Source organism: Propithecus coquereli, unplaced genomic scaffold (genome assembly GCF_000956105.1).
Source record: "Propithecus coquereli isolate 6110/MARCELLA unplaced genomic scaffold, Pcoq_1.0 Scaffold80, whole genome shotgun sequence".
NCBI classification, from domain to species: Eukaryota; Metazoa; Chordata; class Mammalia; order Primates; family Indriidae; genus Propithecus; species Propithecus coquereli.
Genome location: NW_012154174.1, coordinates 2,572,067 through 2,586,975, shown reverse-complemented (window position 1 = coordinate 2,586,975; position 14,909 = coordinate 2,572,067). Strand labels below are relative to the sequence as shown.

Sequence of the window (14,909 nt, the reverse complement as noted above, 5' to 3'; positions counted from 1 at the left end):
GGGCGTGCTCGCGTGGCTTCTGCTGCTGTGGTGGCCGCGGGGCTGCGGGGGCTGGTTTCGCGATCTCGAAAGTGAAGGTCAGGAGCTTGCCCTTGATAGGGGTGGAGAGGGCAGCCTCCAGTTTCTAGGGTAGCCCCACGTTGGTGGGCCAGCTTGGCCTTCCAGGAGGTGGCCTGAGGGGCCTGCACAGGTGGGACCTGGAGGTGGAGAAGGCGGTGGGGGGCTGCCCGCAGGGGCAGGGCTTGGAGCTAACTGTCCCCTGTCCTCTCTCCCGCAGGACTCAGTGGCTTTGCTCCCATATAGCAGGGCTGCTGGGGCCACCGCCTCCTTCTCCTGACTCTCTGAGCAGCCTCCAGTCCTGGTCGGTTGGCAGAGGCCTTGGCAGGTAAGCGATGGGCGGGCCCCACTGGTACCGATGCGGGACAGGGGGACACAGGCCACCCAGGTTGGGTGGTGCTGGCTTAGGGGCCTGGAGAGCCGGGGAGGGGGTGGGGATTATGTCTCACTTTCACTTGTTCCTGGGCCTTCTCCTCTGGGAGGAAGCCACACCGTGGAGGGCAGCGGGGTGCTCTGGCCTGGGACTTGACATTTGGTTTTATTCTGTCACCAACTCCCACTCCCAGTGCAGCCTTGGGTGGCCCTCTCCCTCCGCTGCTGAGGGCCTCAGCTTTCTAATCTAGTACATGGAAATGATAATAATACTAATATCCTCTGACATTATGAGCACTTAACTGCATTCCAGGTACTGTGCAAAATATAGCAGCTACTCTTTCATCTTCACAGCAACCTATGAGGTCATTGCTGTGCTCACCACCACTGTACAGGTGAGACCCTGAGCTCGTGGTGGAGAATAACTCACCCTGGGCACACACCTGGCGGGGCCCCTGACCCCTGGACTGCTCCGCCTCTGGCTTGGCGATCAGGGGCAGGAGGTGGTGATTCCAGCATCATCCATGTCCTCAGAAGTGCTGGATCCTGTCCCAAGTCAAGGCAAAGGCAGGGGGACTTTTACAAGGCGACGGGGGCTCCTGGTTGCTCTGGAGTCATAACTGATTTGTGGTGTGATATGGCCTGAATCAGGCCTGGCCTTCGGGGTCCCTTTGAGATGGCAGCCAGGGCCCCCCTCTAGGTGAGGAGTGTAATGACTAGATAAGTCTTTCTTCCCATCAGCCCCCCGCCCCCAGCTCATTTTCCCAGGCTCATATTAAGCACCTACTGTATGTCAGGCCCTACATCATCAGGTGCACAGTGCAGGGGCCTGTCCCATTCTGTGCTCTGTGGAGAAGCAGAGAGATCCCAAGAGATGTGGCAGCCCTGTAACAGTGGGGTGGAGAGGGTTCAGAGGTTAGAGGGGAAAATTCTGGGGAGGTGACCCCAAAGTAAGTTACAGTGTGGGGAGACAGAAGCAGTGGGGCGGGGTGGCAGAGCCTGGCAGGATGTGTGTGTACTCACTTGCATGAACGGTTGTGTGCGCACAGATACATACACAGACGTGCAAATTCATGCTCCCTCACATACATACGTACACAGACATCACTTCTGCATGCCACATGTGTGCACACAGATACACTTGCATGCATGCACGTGCTCACATTCATAAATCTGCATGTTTGCACTACACACATACAGTATTCACATGTACACACGAGGCTGCACACGCATGCACATACAAGGAGAGATGTGTTCTGAGGAGAAGGAGCAGTTTGGGGGTCCATGGCTTCCACCTCCAAAAGCTTCCGGCAGCTTCTGGGGGCACTGGGAGCTCTGCGTGTTGTATACTGGGGAGGGCGACTGTCAGGGCTTGAGGGCCAGCCAGTGACTGACCACAGACAAGTCCTTGCCCTTTCTGGGCCTCGGCTTCCTCATCTGGAAACAGGAACAGTCACTGTCTGCCTCCTGTGGGGTGGTCATGAGACCATCCACGTAGATTGTTGAGAACAGCTTCTGGCACTCTGCAGGCCTTCAACAACTGGAGCTGTTATTCTCATGAGAAGAAAGCGGGTTGTGGGTGGAGTGGGCGTACTAGGGGCATTCCTGTCCCTGTTCCTCATGCCCTGGGGACTCTATCCTGGCTTCCTGCGGCCTGGGCGCCCTCTGAATCATGGGCACCACAGATGAGCATGTCTGCCTTCTCCAAGGTGGTGGGGTCTGTGTCATCTCTGTCCCATCCCTCATCTGTACTTTCCCTGTTGACTCCTAGGAAGCTGGGAATTGGTGGCACCCAGCTTTGGTACACCAACTACGTCAGACTCCCTGCCAGGGGACTGGCACATGGCCTACGTGAGCTCTCTAAATCCCCCCAGAAGGAAACCTTACTGAACAATTACCAGGTGGGGAAACTGAGGCACAGTGAGGGTAAATAAGGTTCTCAAGGACATGTGTTCATAAGTGTTGGAGCTAGGCTTCAGCTCCAGGCTGTCAGATGCCAGAGTTTACTGTGTTAATGCTCTTTTCCCCAGTGATCTCCCTTCAGGGACAGGTCATTAATACCTACTTTGCAGATGGGGAAACCAAGCCTCAGTGAGGGTGGGCCACTCAGCCAGGAAGTGGCAGAGCCAGAATTGGGTGTTTATTAACCATATTGCAGCCCCAGATTCAAGACTTCCTCTTCCTTCCCCTCCCTCCTTCCCAAATTGGATGGGGTTCCCAAGGAGGCTCCTGGGATTATCTGAGCTTTAGTCCTGGTCTAGTATTCCCAGGAATATTTGCCATTTTCTTGCAAATAAAAAGGTGGATTGTTGTCTGGGGCTTGCCATCTGGCATGATCTAGTAAATTCCTCTGCAAGACTCCTTTGCAAAGCACCCTTAGGCTTGTCTTTGGAAAGTTGGCCAGCAGGAAGCTCTGGGGTGCCCAGGAGGCCTGGAGGAGCCCCAGTCTCGGGGGAGGTGGGCACTTGTGCACACCCACTGGGAGGCTCTTTATCCTGCTAAAGGGTTGGGGTGTGGGACCACAGTGCAGGGAGCTGGGGTTCTGCCTGGCATGGGCGTAGGGTCCGTGGAACCTATGGGAGGAAATCTGGGAAGGATCCCTGGGAGGCGACAGTTAAGCTGCACTTGGAGAAGAAGAGAAATTTGTTAGGTTGACGTGGAGGCAAAAGGAAGACTAAGCAGAGGGCCCAGCGCCAGCAAGTCCAGAGTAGTCAAGTTCATTCATGGACCTTCACGCCCACACCCAACAGTGCCCATCAGAACCTCCTAGAATCAGGACCAGCTATGTAATTTGTGGGGCCCAGAGCAGAGTGAAAATGCAGAGCCCGTTTACAAATTATTAAGGATTTCAAGATGGTGAAACCCTTAATCCTTAGGGTCCTTCTAAGCTTAGAGCCCTGTGCAACTGGCCATAAGGCCAACTCTGCCTAGAATTAAGTGTAGCGATGGTGGGATTAAGTGCAAAGAACTGAGTTCGTGTGCGGGTTCCACCAGTTACTTACTGGAACAGTGGCGCCCTCCTCCCTGTACAGGAGGCTCAGCAGTGCCAGCATCCAGCCTGTCCCAAGCAGTCTGGCCCAGCGTGGGATCGCAGCCCCTCTCATCAGGCAGTGGTATTCGAGGCTCCCCTGACCTGCCCCGATCTGCGTTCCAGCCCTGTCCCTACATACCTTGGTGACCTGTTTTTTTGTGCTTTTCCAAATCCACCAGGCTGGGCAATGGAGGGACCGTGTCAGGGGGAGTTTGCTCTGTGTTTTATTTGCAAAGCCTTCTGTCTGGGCTGCCCCTTGCCCACCTGTCTATCTTTGCTTGGCAAACTCACTCCTGCAGGTTGGAGCCTTCTCTGACCCTAGCTCCTCTCTCCTGACCTTTGCTCTGTTACCCCCTCCAGTAGCTGCAATGACCTCTTGCATGGTAGAGTTTTCTACAGTGTGCAAAGCCCTTTCACACCCCATCAGACCCTTTAGAGAGCCCTGGAGAGGCCCATTCCCATTTGCCAGATGGGAAAAGAGAGGATCAGAGGTGCAATCCCACCCCCAATCCCTTGGGCTGAGGTCAGGCCCACGCCAGGCAGGGGTGTAGATAGTGGCAGCAGAGGGTGGCACCTGGCTGATCTGGCCTGGGCTGTCACAGCCAGCAGAGGCTGGCCACAGGTGAACAGTGTCACATCAGGGCTGTGACCACCCATCCCACGAGGCTGGCACTTTACAAAAGGCACTCAGGACACTTTTGGTGGGTGGATGTGGAGGGCATTGGTGTGACTAGGGGCGTAGGCTCTGGGCCTAGGCTTGGGGGCTTTTCCAGCTCTGCCACTCCTGTCTTTGTGGATTCTGATTAGTGACTTGACATCACCATGCCCCGTGTCCTCATTTCTGCATCGGGGAGAATGACAACCTCCTCGCCAAGTTGTGAGGGATTCAATGAAGGAAGTCGTGTGAATCCCAGCAGCAACGCCTTGAGCGGGGCTGGCACTTTCTAGCATGTGCGTCGATGGTGGCAGCAGAGGGAGTGAGGGATGGGGTGGGCCCCAGGGCTGTGGGCACAGAGGTCTTTTAGGAAAAGTTGGAGGAGGAGAGCAGGGATTAGAGCTGGGCTAGTTTTGGGTTTCGTTTGCGGGGATCCCGCACAGCTGTTGCCCAGAGCTGTTGGGCAGCCACCTGAGGTGCAGGCCACACTCCCTCCCTCACTAGCTCCTCCAGCCCCTGGCGTGTGGCTTCGGGCCACCAGCACACACACCATAGGTTGTCCGTCAGCAGATTCCAGGGTTACAAGGGCAGGTTTGGGGCTGGCTGCAAAGACCTTGAATGCCAAGCTGAGCTCACCGCGGGCCTGGCCAGGGCCCAGCCCGTGGCCACACAGAGCTGGGATTCCAGGGTCCTCATGTGGCGTGCCTATCAGTCTTCAGCGCCAGCTGAGAATGCACACACCCCCTCCCCGGGCCGGCATTTGCTGCCTGCAGCCCAGGCCCCTCCGCCCCCAGCCTTTGCTGCCTGCCCCGACCCTGCAGCCCCCACCCCAGCCTGGAGCTGGAAATAGCCCGCAACACACTGCTCCCTCCTGCCCGAGGTCAGCGCCCCCTCGGGGTCAGCGGGGCAGGGCTGCTGGGCCGGCAGGCCCGCTGAACAGGGCTTTCGTTCCAGCCTCAGTCTCACCACAGACCCGATGAGTGACCTTGGACAAGTTGCTGCTCCTCTCTGAACAGCTATTTTATTGGCCTGTAAAACTAGAGGGTTGGGACGGGTCAGGGGTCACAAACTACAGTCTTGAAGGGCGTCAACAACCCAGTGAAGCTGGGATTATCCTGTCATGCAGATGAGGAAACTCAAACACAGAGAGGTTAAGAAACTTACCCAGGGTCACGGAGCTATGGGTGGAGCTGGGATTCAGCCCAGTTTTACCTGACACCGTAGTGTGTGTTTTCCCCACCACGTCACAATGTCATAGGTACTGGCGTGTTTGCTGGGTGATCTGTTCACCCCATCAGCCAGGGTGGGTTGAATGATTCCGTGGGCTCCAGCCCTACCCTAGGCACTGGCATCCAATAGTGAATCCGTCGTCGAGGATCTGGGGGATCCTCACAGCCCCTGGTCCAGGTAGAGGTCACAGAGTCTACAGGGCAGAGGTGCTGGGTGGGTGCCCAGTGAGGCCCGGCCAATGAAACAGGAGCCAGGGGAGCAGCACGTCCCTCATGCTGGAGGAGGCAGCCAGGGAAGACTGCCTGGAGGAGGGGGAAGGTGGGCTGGATTCCTACAGACTGGAGGAGTAGGGCCTTCCTGGGGTCTCTGCATGACTTGATGGGGTCCATCAAGGCAGTCCGGCTGGAGAGGGAGGGGAGATTCATTCAACCGCAGCTGGAAGCAGGAGCTGAGGTAGCTCCCATGGGCCTCAAAGGCTAGGCCACAGACTTTGGCCTTGATCCTGCAGGGAGTGGGGAGCCAAAAGGGACTGTAGAGCAAGGGCAGTTCCTCCATGAAAGCCAGGAGGGCTGGCCTCAGCCTATAAGCTTGTGCCAAAGTGAGGTATGGTCCAGACTAAGACTCAGCTCACCTACGGACTGTGGCAGCAGGGAGAGCAGGGCTAGGTGCTTGTCCACCCCAGCTGGCCAGACCTCCATGCTCCAGCAGGCCCTCTTCAGCAAGCCCAGACACCTCTCTTGGGCCAGGGCCTGGAGCTCTAAGCCTCAGTGACCTCGTAGCGAGGGAGCAGACACTGGAGGGGTCAGCAGAGCTGCAGGGGTGACATCTTTATTGGAATCATAACAAACCTACAGCCTTTCATGGGGTAGCAAGGGTCTTTAGGAATCATTTGGCCCATCCCACTCATGGGACCGATGGGGAAACTGAGGCCCAGAGATGGGAAGGTACCTCAAAGTAACCCAGCATGGGACTCCAGGCTTTCTGAGGAGTGCACTGCCTCCCTGAACTGCTTTGGCAGCATAGCGGGTGTGGACGCTGGCAGGGGCGGGGACCGCAGCAGTAGTGATAGCATTGTCTGCAGAAAGTCAGGCTGGCACCAAGGGGCTGAGGACATGCTGGGGACCTGTGCAGATCCACCCCGAACTGGGCCTGAGAAGTGCGCAGGACGCCCCAGACCTGGCTCCAGGGAGCTCCGTTTGCTCGGGGCTTGCTGTCATTAGGGGTCCTCCTCCCATCCCTTTACCCAGGTTGCAGGCCCCAGGGGCAGGGACCACACCCAGAACTCAGCCCAATGGAAAGTGGACTTAGGAAGCCAGGGGCCACCCCTTTGCTTCCCCTCATCCCACTTTGCCAAGGGACAGCACAGTGCCCAGCCGGCCTGCAGTCTGGGAGGTGGCTGGCCACAAGGCAGCATCCGTGGTACCCAGGCCAAGGGTCCAGGGGCTCTGAGGGACTCGAGGGCACGAGAGGGCTTCCTGGAGGAGGCAGAGCTCCAGCTGGGCCCTGAAGAATGAACCAGACTGTGAACTGAACTGAAAGCTCCAAGCAAAGGGAACTGCTGTGCCCAGTCCCAGGCAGGGGCACATCAGTAGGGCTGTGTGGAGGGCCAGGACTGTGCAGGGAAAGAAATGAGGCTGCAGATGCCCCCTGCAGGCCAGATGTCTGAAGAAGGAGGAGGCTGCACTTTGCTTCTAACTTGCTGAGTGTCCCTGAGCAGATCCCTGCCCCACTGCCCTACCGCAGCAGGGCAGTGGCTCTGTGCAAGGGCCTGCCCTTGGGAGGTGTGGCTGGTGCCAGGGATCTCGGCTGAGGGGAGGACAGGCTCCCTGGGAGTTGGTGGGCAGCTGGCCTAGGCAGCTGCCACTGGTCCCAGGGCTTCTCATCAGCTGGGGAGAGTTGACCTAAGATGCCTGGGGTTTGCCAGCCGGGCCAGCCTGGGAGAATGGGGTTGAGGCCCTGGGGCAGACACCCCTGTGGGCTAAGGATCTAGCTCCCAGGTAGACCTCCAGAGCTGAGAGTTTGGGGCGCCCTGAGAGATTTGCTTCCCTACTCTTCCCTGTGACCGACTGTGCCTCCTTCCCTCCTGCCGGGCCTCCCCAAGGCTGTGGCTGGCTCAGACCCTGACATGGAGGAGGTGCCCCTTTGAGGGCCTGTGCCAGGCCTGCAGTCTGCTGCGGCGCTGTGGGTGCCTGGTGCCGTCTGCGGGTGTGGCCCTCTCCGTAGCCCTGGGCTCAGCCCCATCTGTGTTTGCTGAACCTCCGCTGACCCGCAGTGGCCCCTCTCTCACGACTCTCCTATCAGCGGAGCAGCAGCCACAAGCTCCTTGGGCGCCGAGTACCCAGAATTGCGCAAATTCCCCCCCACGAGCAGGTTGCACAGCGGCCAGCTCAGGCCCTGTCAGCTCGGGGCGGGCCCAGGTTCCTGCTCGGGAAGTCCAGGATTCTTTTCTGGGATAATAAAGCAACCACCCCACAGCAGGGGCTGGCGAACCTCCCTTACCTCAAAGCCTCTTCACCACCCCTGACTCATGTCACCCTGGTAATGTCAGGCGGGTTTAGTGGGGGCCTGTTTTCTAGAGGGGAAGCTAGAGTCAGAGAAGAGAAGGCGTGACCCTTGGGCAGGGTCACATGGCCCAGCCAGGACTCCAGCCCTGGATCCAGGCCCCTGGTCAAGCTCCTTTTTGGCTCAAGCCGGTGTTTCCTGTTCGGGGCCACGAGGCATGTGAGTCAAGGGAGGAGGCCTGCGGCCGCGCAGCTGCGGGCGAGCAGGAGCAGGAGCAGGAGCAGGAGGGCCGAGTCACTGTCTGCCGTCCTCGGCTCCAGCTGCTTTAATTGGCTGGGGCAGCCAGTGGTGCTGACATTTACCTGGTGGAGAGGAAGGCCTCCTCCCTCTTGAATCGAGATGCTAAAAATAACCGGGCCCAGCTTCCCAGGGCCCCTGCTCTGCCAGTGCCTGCCTGCCCCCTCAGCGACCTTTTTCCTGGGTGCTGGAAGCTAATTGCTCTGCGAGCTTGCAGTTCCTTGTGCCGAGGACTTCCTAGGGCCTGGGGCAGGAGTGGGGCATGCTCTGCTTCTGATACAGAGGGGCCTCTGCAAGGCCTACCTGCCCTAGGTGTCAGGGTGATGGGTCCCTGCCTTGAACCCTGGCCTCCGTCCCCCTTCCTCCCTGGGTGCACTGTCTGTCCAGACTGGCCACCCCGCCCCTGGGTACTTGGGCCCCTTCCCCTTGGAGTCACCTAGCACGGACTTCTCATCCCGCTCCGTGCCCGGCGAGGACATACACAGTGTGGCCTCCTGCCCTCCTGCTGCTTGTTCATCCTGTCACACCAGCACCAAGAGGGGAGCCCAGGCGTTGGGGCGGGACACGTTTACATCCAGCTGTGTGGCTCTGTATTCACATTTCGGAAATGGGCATGGTAACCTGTCCTCGCCGTGCTGCTGCGAGCACGCACTGAGGCAGTGTGCGAAACGTGCCTGGTCCGGGGCTGAGCCCCTGTGGCCGGTAGGAGACCAGTGTACATCCTGAGCCTTTCCTTCCTCTTGCTGTGTAAACACACCCTGGGCGCCCAATAAATTAGATCGATGTGTTTGGACCAGAAAGGGAAGGTCGTGAAGACCCAGGCTGAGGACTGGAGACTCGGACTCCTCACAAACGGGGAGGAAGCTCCCCGTTCCCAGTGCACTTCCAGAGTGGCCCTGCCATGCCTGCCCCGCCTGTGTGTGTCCAGGTCTTGCCCTGGGTCAGTGTGACCAGAGTCGTGTTGACATTGGCCTCCATGCCCCCGGCTTTGGGGCCAGTCCAGTGGAAAAAGAAGTGTTCTTCGTGGCTCTGAGCTCGGCAGGTGCCTGGGCAAGTGCTCGACCCCCCACGCCTGAATTTACTGATCCGAAAGTGGGGATGGTGTGGTCTCTACCCCGTAAGTATCGTGAGGATTCAATCGGCAGCGTGTGTACAGCACTTGGAAGAGTATGTGGTACAGGGTGAGCGTTTGGTGTGTGTCGCTGGTACTTGTCGCGTGGTAGCAGTTGCGAGTAGTAACAGGGGCCACCTGCCGCTGGCTGGAGGATTAGCATGAGACGCTGTGTTGGATGGTAAGCGCTTTACAGACATTACTTAATTCAGCCCTCCCGACAACCACACATAAGGTGTACCATAAGCTCCATGTTCCAGCGGAGAAAACTGAGGCACAGAGAAGTCACACACAGTCTGAAAGTGCTAGAACTGAAAGCCAGAATTCAGAATCAGCCCTGCAAGGGGGACCATCCTGGTTTTAGCACTGAAAGTTCTGCATCCCAGAAACCTCTCTCTTTTGTGCAAACCGGGATGGTTGGCCATGCTACGCCTGTCTGAATTCGCTGGCCCCGCTCCTAAGCCCGCTGAATCCCCCCTTGGCAGGGGTGCTTGCTGCTGCAGTCTGGGCTGGCCCCCTCCCACACCTCATAACCCACCCTCAGCATCCTTGCCCATCCCCCACGGCCTGGCTCCAGCCTGCCGCCTCCACTTCCTCTTCTCCGCCCTCCCACCCCCCGCCAGCAGGAGGGGTATGGGGCCAGCCTGGTGGGCTCTCTGCCCAGGGCTGCGCCTGCAGTTGGCTGATGGACTCTGAGCTGCCCCTCACCAGGCCTCAGTCTCCCCATTTGCCCCGAGGGCTTTGGCAGCTCTGCTCCCAGCTTTCTAGAGACATTCTGGAAACCTCTTCCTTAAAAGAGGGAGGGTGGCGGGAGCCCCTGCCCCCAGCTCTGGCCTGGGCAGTTGGGAGAGAGAGCACTGGCCCTTTCGGTGCATTGATGGAGTGCGCTGCTGACAAAGGAGAAAGGTCAGCAGAGGGACAGAGGAGTTGGTGGCAGTCTGCAGGTCGGGGCTTCCTGGGGGAGGGGCCCAGGGCTCTCTGGGCTCCTGGGTCAATTCATATTGATGCAGGCAGCCGCTGGTTCAGCAAAGCTGGGCCTCCGAGCCCCCAGAGGGCTGGGGGAAGACGCCTGCATCGTCCTTGACACCTCCCTCTCCCTAACCCCTACAGCCGACAGTCGATTCAACCCCCTTAACCATGTCTGCATCAGTGGCCCCTCACCCATCCTCCCCTGCTGGCAACCAGGCCTCACCATCTTCCTGCCCCTGGACTACTGGAGCCATCCCAGCCCTCCTCCGGTGCCCTCCCTGGCTGCCCCCATTGTGGTGAATAAAGTCCGTATTTTGAGGCCGACAGTAAGGCCCTTCTTGAACTCAGTGAGGCTGCCCAAAGCTGCCTGGGCCTTCCCTGAGGACTTCAGCCCTAAGGTTGTGTGGGGGTCTGGGGGCACCCTGAGTGCCCGGCCCAGCTCTACCCGGTCAGTGCTCCAGCCCCGCCCAGCATGCAGGGCTGAGTCCACAGCAGAGCCCGTGACCAAGACGCCACCTGGATGCATTGCCCACTCCATGCCCTTCGCAGACTCTTTGCCCTGTGCATCTCGTGCCCCGGCTCCCAGAGGGCAGGAGCTCTCTCTCCTGAGCTCACACAGAGGCCAAGCCCCATGGGTGGCAGGAGGGTGCAGTGGTGGGTGCACATGCTCTGGGCTCATAAATATGGCGCTCTGGTCCAGCTCCATCACTTACTAGTGTGTGACCTTGGTTAGTCACTTAACCTCTCTGAGCCTCAGTGGTATCGTTTGTGAAATGTGGGTAACAATAGTCCCTCCTTCACAGGCTAGTGGGATTCAATGAAGTAACACATATGAAGTGTTTGCAGGGTCCTAGAACATTTTAAGGATCAATGAAGTCGGCGCCCATCAATCATCATAATCAGGGCAGTCAGGTACCATATCTTTGAGATGAGGGCCATATTCCTGGGCCTTTGAAGGGACCTTCTATTTCTGCCCCAGTGTTCCCTCTTTGTCTGCAACCTGCCTACCATTCCCCTCCCATGTCTCCTGAGACCCGAGGAGGCCAGGCCTCCCTGGCTTTGTATTGTCACCTTATCCACGCCATCCCCACGCAGTTGGGGCTGGGATTTATTCCTGTGTGCCCCACAGCCCCACACAGGTGCCTGGATCACAGCGGATGCCTAGTAAGTTTGTTGGGTTGAACTGATATTCACCAAGCAAAGTCACCTCCAAGAACAACACAGCAACCACCAGCCAGGCCTCAGGGCCCATCCACAGGCTGTTGAGGGCATTTCTGAGTCCAGGCTCTAGCCGCCTCCCGCCCAGTGACAGCACGTGCCCACTCTAGCCTTGTCGGTGCGGGGACCTGGGGGAGGCAGGGGCGATGCCAGGGTTCGGCAGCCATGTTAGAAGATTTCTCAGGGCTGGCTCATCTCCCCGTTCTGAGCTGTCGAGCTGGGTTTTGTTTGCTTTGGTCCTTTCCCCACCCCCACGGTTCTCTGTTAAATTGTGTTATTATATTTAAACAAATCAATTCCATTGCAGAGTTTTTCCTGTCCTAATGATGAGTTTGCAGCACAAATGCCATTGATTTCTCACAGCCCTGAAAACCAGTTGATGAATAGCACCAGGCTTGTCTTTGGAGAGGCACTTAGAGCCACAGACCCCTACTTGCGACCCCAGCCCCCACCCACACTCAGCTGCTGCCGGAGTTGGGGCTGAGGTCTGCGATGAAGGGACATCCTCAGCGCCTGCCAGGGGTGGAATGTCATTGCAAGGGGCCTGGCCCCTGTTCTGGTGAAACAGTCATAGTGGAAATTTCTATTGATTTTGGCCAGAGGCAGGAGCACAACTTACAGAGCAGAGATGCGGCGTGGTGTGATCTTTGTCTTCCCTTACAAGTTCAGAACGTGTTCCTGAGAGTGACAGCGGGTAGCAGCTCAGACACCGTTTCTAGACCTTGCCGAAGCTGCTGAAAGACATTTGAGCATGACTGTTTTAAAGGGAGGTTCCTGAGGTTTGAGAGCCGTCCACGCTGGGGAGTTCGAAACTTCCCTTTGTGAAATCCTTCGGAGCCTGCGATCTTCAAAGTCACGGTTGAACCACTACCCAGGGCTTTGACTTTCAGATCACTGCCGTGTGCACAGACTTCCCTGAGCTTCCTAGTGACCCCGGGGCTTGGGTGGGCAGCACTGTGGCTCCCATTTAGAGGCCGGCAGACTGAGTCAGGGCAGTGGCTGGAGGTAGGGAAGGGCTGCTTGTTTCCTTTGCTCCCTGAGTACAGCGCAGGCTCCTGTGCTCCGCCTGCAAGGGTTACAAATGACAGGGAACCAAACCTACTCTGACCACCAGCCTTCCCCGCCCAGGTGGTCACTCAGAACCTACTCTGACCACCAGCCTTCCCCGCCCAGGTGGTCACGCAGCATACCACATGAGCCTGTGAATTGGGCCGGGGTTCGGCAGGGGGGAGCAGCAGGGACTGTGGCAAACTGGACAGTGCCTGCCCCACCCAAATTCCTAGAGGTTTTGATAACCCGTGCCCTTAACTGTGCTATACGGGCTGGGGCTGGGGGTCAGATTCGCTGCCTCCCGCCTTTCTAGTGCAAGCCTTTGTTTTGGAGATAAGAATGTGTGGCCCAGAGCTGGGAGTGGCTCTTCAAGGTCACAGTAGCAGGCAGTGGTGGAGCTGGGGTTTGAGTCTGGGAGGAGGGGAGGAGGCCCCTCAGCCAGTGCTCTCTCACCTCCCCTAGACTTGGCAAAGCAGTTGGGTAGGGGAGCAAAGCAGGGGACTGTGTGCCGGGAAGACAGGCCCCTCACTCAGGAGACCCAGGAGTTGCCCAGCGTGGCCCCCCTTCCTCCCTCCCTCTCAGACAGACCTCCTGTCCCTGTAATCAGGTTAGCCTCCCGCTCTGCTGAGCTGGACCAGCTGCCTCTAATGGCCTGTCGACCTGGCCCTCTCTCTGGCTCCAGGGTGGGGGAGGGGGAGCTAAGAAAAGAACCGTCAGTAGGAAGGGTCTGCCCTACCCCCTTGATTCAGACCTTTCTGTGGCTTCTAGAATCAAATGCAAACCCTTAGCCTGGCATCCAGGACCCTGTTTACTTCTCCAGCCTCCACGCCCCAGGTTCACTCCAGTCACACGATGCTATTTGCCATCTCCCTGCATTTTCACATACAGGTCCTTTTGCTACTTTCCACCTTCTCAAAAACTCCTATGCATCCTTCAAAACCCAACTCACATCTCTTCCCCTGGGCTGCCTCCCCTCTGGGGTCCTACCTCCCATAGCATCAGGTCCTCCACTGGTCTAGAACTTATTCCCACTGTGCAAGAGTGCATAATTCCTGGATCTGGTTTCCCTTGAGTTCCTGGAGGAAAGGAAGAATATTTCCTTTCTATCTACACCTCAGGGCACAGCACAGAGAATTGCTCAGTGAAGGTATAGGGCCAGCAAAGAAGAAAGAGGTGGGGACCAGGGGAGGGAAAGAGGCAGACAGGAGTACAAGAACAGCTGCTCCCAGCCCCTCACTCCGCTCCAGCCTACTTCCTGCCAGGGAGGCCGTTCCCAGCGACACATGCCGGGCCTGAAATAGACACAGGGGGGCCTTGGTGGTGCATTGTCACAGCCAGGGACTAAGCAACTCCCCTCCCCCCATTCCTTGGGCACTGAAGCTCGCTCTCCTCCCCGGGCCTTGCCCCTGCAGCCAAAACCCCTCCCCCAGCGGTGCCCAGACCTCGCCCCTCTGTTCCTGTTAACTTTGTTTTATAAATAAATTATATAAATAGGCTCCTCTGATTCCTCAGAGCACGCAGTGTTTAAGGACTGGGGCACTGCTGCAAGCATAATTGTACTACCGAATCCATCAGCTGCCTAATTACCATTCATTTTGCATTTATTTCTGCTAATTAAAAAGAGAGAAACTCCTAACAACTTTTACGTAAATACTATATTTGTTCTATGTAAAGATGGGATGCTAATTTGCTGGTGATTAGCTGATTATCTAATTTTATAGCTGTCACACAGGATGGCCCCGTCTCCCCTGCACACCCCAAGGCCCCGGTCAGGTTTGGGAGGAAGCGGTCAAGGGAGTGGGTGGTTAGAGGGCCCGTCTGAGGCCCAGGGTTACCAGCAGCCTCAGATGCCCCTGAGGTTCAAGGGGGCTGCAGTCTGTCTGATAGAGCTGGGGGGAACCTGTGGCTCAGCCACCGTTTCTGTACAGATGGAGAAACTGAGGCCCGGAGAGCCCTAGTAGCATCTCTCAGCAAGACGGTGACAGACGGGATGCTATTCTAGGTGTTTGGACTCCCACTCCAGTGCTCATTCCACTGTTTCATGCTATTGTCAGGGGGCAATTTGCAAGGAGATGGCTTTATCTACCGCTCAAGAACTATCTGGATCAAACTCCAGCCCATCACAGAGGAAAGGGGTAGCCTGACCTGAGCCCGTGGCCCAAACGAGCCCTCTGTGTGCGCTTCTGGAAACCTCCACCTCCGTCTACTTCCCTGTCCAGCCCCATGGCTGCACCTGGGCTCCCTCTCCCAGCCTAGATGGAGACTCCCCAGGACTGGCCTGCACCCGCCAGGCCGTGCGCACTGTGGGCTACCTGGACACGGGTGAGGGTCTGAATCTCAAAGTTTAATATTATGTATTTTCATGTGAATTAGAAAAAATACGATGAATACATCAAACCCATGATTTCACAGGTAAT

The 14,909-nt window shown here is 57.5% G+C and overlaps 1 protein-coding gene across 1 annotated transcript in view; it reads left to right on the top strand.

The window, feature by feature from the left end:
• The first annotated feature begins 332 nt into the window (after positions 1–332).
• The window catches only part of ZMIZ1 (zinc finger, MIZ-type containing 1), a 182,575-nt gene continuing 167,998 nt past the window's right edge, over positions 333–14,909 (top strand). The window contains exon 1 of the mRNA XM_012663351.1: positions 333–385. The gene's annotated coding sequence lies outside the window, so the exon portion shown is untranslated. The remainder of the gene's footprint in view (positions 386–14,909) is intronic.